Consider the following 6,408-nt stretch of genomic DNA (forward strand, 5'->3'; position numbering starts at 1 on the left):
ATCACACGCGCACATGTCTGATGTCACAAACATGTTACTCCCTCCATTCCAAAGTATAAGACGCTTTGACTTTTTTGGTACATCCATTTTGCTATGTATTTAGATATAATATTATGTCTATATACTCCTTCCGTCCCCAAAAGAATGCAATTCTATAACAGTGTCATGTTTTAATACATCAAGTTTGACCAATTATAGATAAAAAGGTATAAATATTTATAATATCAAATAATAGTCAAAGCGACTCACACATATACCGTAGCTACATTCTTTTGGGACAGAGGTAGTACATAGCAAAATGGATGAACCAAAAAAGTTAAAACGACTTATAATTTGAAACAGAGGGGGTATTTATATTTTGCTAGATTAAATTGGTACTAAACTTGCCTAATTTACTAATAATCCAAGTAGCTGGCTTTGAGAATATGCAATTTTCATAATAAATTTATTTAGTGATACAAATGACGCTAATAGTATTTTTATATATAAACTTAATCAAATTTGAGAAACTTTGACCAGCAAACATTCTATAGTGTCGTTTTTTGGATGGAGGAAGTACTTTCTTGGTGCTTGGCTGTTTGCAATATTCGCACTGTTTTTTATATTGTACTAGATATATAGTCGTGCGTTGCACCGAGGACGGATGTGTGACTTCGAGGACTTCATATCGGACTGGGACACGTGGATCCAGTCTTCGTGTCGTAACCGAGTAGGACACAAACGTTTGAGCTCCGAGTAGAGTATGATTCGTAGCGGACACGGATATGAGCATGGTCAAGATTTGGTATCATTGGCTAGAATATTATTTTAGAGTCTAAACATTTTTAGGCGTAGAGATTTGCACTGTTGGGTGTTGCCAGTAGTTGCTGCTTGTTATGAGGTCCAGTTTAGTTCCCCAAATATTTTGCCAAATACATGAAATCCAAAAAGGGGTAGCAGCACACCAAAATGCTGACACCAAAAGTTTTGCATTTTGCTGTTTACTTTGCCAAGAATTTTGCATCGAAATCAGCTATGAATAGTAGATTTCGGTTGCATTGAATGTGTTCCATGCAAACTGCTGGTGCAGACTTTTTCATGCAGATTTTGCATGCAGATTTTTGAAAAGAAGAATTTTCAAACACATAATGAACAGAATTTTCTCATGCAACATTCACAACAATTATTCATCCCTATTACATGACATACTGCTCAAGCATTCACACTAAGCCGTAACATACTGTACTGTACATACATGTAATGAACCACACAAAACTGTCAATTACGATCCATCAAAGCATTAGCAAGCGAATCACGGATGGCATTCATGCACGACCACTCCTCATCCTCCACTACCTCAGGGTTCAGGTTGATTTTGATAAGCTTGTCTCGGCACAAAGTTCTCATTTCGGTCACATCTACCGAAATGCTTATCTGGTAAGCCACTAGTCCTCACAAAATTATGAAGAGCCATACATGCACAAATGATTTGCGCTTGCTTCTCAGGTGAATAAGGAGGGATCTTTTGCAAGATCCGCCACTTCATTTTAAGTACCCCGAATGACCTCTCAATAACATTCCTAAGAGAAGAGTGTGTGTAATTGAAGAGCTCTTCTTTACCCTAGTGGCTCGGGGCCGTCGCGGAAGTCCTGGAGATGGTACTTACTTCCCTTGTATGGAGCAAGATAACCGAGCCGGTTAGGATACCCGGAGTCCACTAGATAGTATTTGCCTACAACAGCAAATGAATTATGAGCAACAGGTACATAACCAACAAGGAAGAATTGCACTCATGTGTACCTACGTACCATTTCGTGGATGTGGAAAGACTGCGGAGTATGTTGTTGTAGAATCATTGAACACTCTCATGTCATGAACAGATCCAGGCCAGCCAGCATTAACAAATGTAAACCTCATGTCGAAGTCACAACAGGCCATTACATTTTGTGTAGTGATGCTCTTGCGGCACAAGTGCTGAATAAACAAATGGTTTGGCACGACACAAGGGATATGAGTCCCATCTATAGCCCCTATGCAGTTCTTGAAGTAGGGATAAAATCTACTACTTCCTAGTGTAGGATGCATTGTTCTGAACTGTGGATCTACTGGCTTAATATTGTCTGCAGCAAGCCTGACCAGACACCTCAAAACTTTGGTAAACAATGTTGAAACAGTGCCCAATGACCTCTCAAACCTGTCCTCTGCTTGCCTAACAGACTGTGGTGCTCCTACCATCCAAAGAAACATCCCTAAAGCCTCAACAGATGTGGACTTAGTGGTAGACTTGAGCCCATATTTGTCAACTAACAAGTTATGAAGGATATGGAACATTGTTGGGGTCATTCTAAACATGTTGTAACAAGAATTAATGTTGTCAAGCTTATCATGCACCCACTGCAAACCACTCACTCTTGGAGTCCTATACTGAGCCCTATTCATATACTTGTCAATGTGCACAACAAACTGGTACATACCATGGACAAACTCATCATCCTCGTCATCATTCATTAGCTCTTCCATCAACTCATCATCATCATCATCCAATATCATCTGCAGCAACTGTTGTCTTCTTGTATCTTGATCATCATCACCAACCTAGTCATGGACAGAGACAAGAGCAAGTCAGTCATTTCATCAAACAGTCCATGAATCCCATGCATCACTCCCTGCCATCCCACATGATCAAGTTTCAAAACAGCACATATATCCATTCCACAAGTTAATATACGAAAACAGCAAATAAACCCATCGTACTACATAACAAGTTCAATTTTAACTGACACATCACAACAGGACACAACCAGTTCCTACGCCCTCCACCAAATGCCCTACATGCAAATAAGGCTAAGTTTTCTAGTTGTCCACCGGGCCAGGCTGTGGGATATTCAGCTCGATGACGTGCATCTTCCCTTCCTTTGTGTCTTGGGTAAGGAAGAAGTCCATTTCAGTTTCTGATTGCACTAGCTTGTGCAACCCAGAAAACAAGGTCTTCGTTGTACTACTGATGCCCAGCTCCTGCAGAGCTATCCTGGTGCACTCTGTTATCTTCCAGGACTTGTCCTTAACTAATCTCTGCAGCACTTCCTCCCTTCTGCTCTCTCTATCCTTGAAGAACTATAGCCTCTCCCTGCTTAAGTCATTGTGTGTGGTCATTTGGATGGTCATTGCCCTCACTGCTGGGCTCTTTGACCTCTTGCTGGGGCTGGATGCAGTTGTGCTTGTACTGCTAGTCCTCTTGTTCCCAACACTCATAGGGGTCAGTTCATCTTCCTGCTCTTGTCCTGCTTCTTCATCAGAATCATCATCATTCAAGTCAATGGACTCTCTTGCAGCAGGAACAAAGGAGGTTGTCCCATCAACTGTGTTTCCTTTGAACATGCCATGCAGCTGGTCCAAGTATGCAGGCACACCATCCCTTCTAATCTTCAGCAAATCAGTGTCACCCTGTACAATATGGACCGATGTAGTTGTCAAGCAATTAGGGAATTACATTTGTTAAAAACAGAGCAACCTATATAACAAATTACCTGAGCATTGTCATTCCACCATTGGTCAGAAGCATGAATCTTTCCATCTGCATCTATACCTAAGCCAGTGTGGTTTTGTGCTTTGTCGCACAATGTCCATATTTTCCTCAGTGTCCTCAGCTTGCCTTGAAGCTGTTCTCTGTCATGCATCAAGCCTGATGCTAAATAGTACCTCCGAGCGACGTTCTTCCACCCAAATTTGTTCATCTGTCCTCCTGGACAGTTCCCAGCATGTATCTCGGCAAGGTAGGAGTCACAGAACTTCTCTATGTTGTCTGGTAACCAATTTGCTTTATGCTTCTGAACCTAAACGATGAAGAGGGACAGCAATATTGAACAATAAACACTGACAAGCTATAACAATAGACCTGCAGCTAACACTAACAAGCATACAAGAATAATTGCTAAACTGAGATTCTAACAGATCAACATACATGAACAATACACATGTAGGTTACACTAATGAGCATAGAAGAACAATTCAAAAAATGAGCTTCTAACACATCAGCATACATGAACAACTCATAAACTGAGATTCTAACACATCAACAAACATGAATCTAACTGAGCTTGTAACACATCAACATACATCATCATCCTTGAACAATAGACACGCATCAGAGAAGGTACTTGCCTGGTTAGGGACACCGTAGGATCTGTCGAAATTGTCGCCGTGGATGGCTGGCCCCGGACCCCGTGCACGCGGGCGGCCGGCCCGCCGACGGAATGAACCGCTTCCTGGACGCGGCAGAGGAGAGACGAAGGCACCCCCCACGGCTGCGGATGGGCCGTCGAAGGCAGCACCTTCTGCAGCTCCACCTACTCTGACGTGGCTAGGCGCCCGGAAACTGAGGCTCCGAGACACGCCGCCCCTCGGAACGCGAACGGGAGGCAAGACGTCCTGGCCTCCTTGAATGTGCTCCGCGTACTGCTGGTAAACACCGGAGAGGCCGCCGTTTAGGTCAAGCCGGCCCATCTGCTCGTTGGGGTTGTGGTGGCTGCTGGACCCGACGGCGGCGTGTGACGTGCTGGAACCCGGAGCGTCGTTGTAGACGAGGCTGGCTCCAACATTACCCAAGAAATCCAGGGTAAAGCCGGCGTCGGCGGCCCCGTATGCGGCAGGCTCGCCATTGAAGTCGTCGTCATGTCCTGCCATCGAATCCGCGCAAGGAACTTGTCGATCCGGACCACGCCGGGGTAGATCTACAGGTGGAGGTGCTGGATCTGAATGCCGGCGGTGGAATGGAGCGAGTGCGGCGGCGCTGGGATGGCGAGGAAGAGAGCGGCGGCGTTGCGATGGAGACGGCGAGAGAGGCGCGGATAGGGTTGGGCGAGCAAGTGAATGGATAGGGTTCGGCGTCGGCTGCGGGAAAGAGGGATAGGGTTGGGCACGCAGGCCATAGCAGGCCGATTTCGCATATGTTTTTGGGCCGAAATTTTTCGGGCCTGTTTAGTTCCCAAATGCCAAAACGCCAAAAATTTCGGTTTTGGCCAAAATCTTTTGTGAACTAAACTGGGCCTGAATTTCCTTGGCATCTCATGATAGCACAACTCCTAGACCCTTTGACCATGACAGCTAGCACGCTTCGAATTAAACGGATGCATGATTGTCTGATCAATTGAAGCCGCCTCGATCCGGTCGCCACGTACTCCCAGGCTCGCGTTACGAGTGTGTGTACGTGGTCTGTGTTTCCCACTAGGCCATTAATTAAAAATACTACGGTCCTTTGGCCTTGTATGGTCGTGGCAACGTCGCCATGCACCAGCAAACGTACTACGTATGTCGCCGATCGATGATTGCATCGATGGAGCTACAGTGCCGCGAGACGATGTCGGAGCTATTCCTAGCTTCTTCTTGTCTTGCATGGCAAATCCAGTTGAGCAGAGCAGTTGCAGTTCATACACGGGGTTCATCGACCAGCGAATAATTGTAGCGTAGTAGTACTACGTACTAGTCGGCACGGGCACATGGGAAGCGGCAGGGGGGCAAGCACATGCTCCATGGGCGCTGGCTGCTCCTCTGGGCAGACTGCCAGCCAGGCCAGCGTCGGCCGTGTCCCGTTCGCCGGAGCGCCCACGTCGCCCCAGCTTAGCTGACCGGTCCTGCCAGCTGGGCTCATGGCCTCCATCCACCTATCGTCGTGTTAGGGCAGTCCAATGAAAGAAACCGGTAGTTTCTATAACATAGGATGTCGCACCAAAAAAGCACCGTTTTTCAACCCATGGTTTCTATGAGTAATAATTATTTTCTCTTTCTCTCTCCCAACTCTATCTTCTTCCTCCAATAGGAGTGCGACACGAGCTCCCTAGAAACTGGTGGTTTCTCCCCAATGGCGATTTCATGGTTTCTTGGTGCATTTGGTCAAGAGTAGACCTAGTTTCTTCATGAAGAAACCATTTCTATGATTTTTGCTCTCTTTCTTCATTAATTACGTTGTCATGTCAGCATTTTACCTACGTGGCAAGTCATTTAATGAGGATAGAAACCATCATCAATGCACCATTGGGACTGCCCTTAGGCCAGTGTCCATGGAGTTTTATTTCGCTGTTTTTAAGACTGTTACGTTAGCTTTATAGACTTGATTGAGAAATAAAACGGACTCTCTTAGTGGGGAGTTTCATTTCGCTGTTTCATAGACATCCTGTAGCATTTAATATATGCATGGTGCTATGATCCAATGTACCAAGTAAACTATGGGCCTGCATGGCTAGGGGTCACTAAAGTTTAGTTACAACTTTAATAATTTTTAGTCACTAAAATGTTAAACATCCTAACTAAAAGGGGTCACTAAAGTTTAGCGGCTTTAGTCACCAAGGAGTAGCTAAAAGTGACTAAAAGTAAAACTATAAATCAGCTACCGCTGTTAGCCTGTTAAGCTTGACACCGTGATCGATTCATTGG

General features: G+C 45.0%; 1 pseudogene; it reads right to left on the reverse strand.

The window, feature by feature from the left end:
* Positions 1-1,257: 1,257 nt before the first annotated feature.
* On the reverse strand, positions 1,258-2,560 carry LOC136462724 (uncharacterized; annotated as a pseudogene).
* Positions 2,561-6,408: the final 3,848 nt, after the last annotated feature.

The sequence above is a fragment of the Miscanthus floridulus genome, chromosome 1 (genome assembly GCF_019320115.1).
Source record: "Miscanthus floridulus cultivar M001 chromosome 1, ASM1932011v1, whole genome shotgun sequence".
NCBI lineage: Eukaryota > Viridiplantae > Streptophyta > Magnoliopsida > Poales > Poaceae > Miscanthus > Miscanthus floridulus.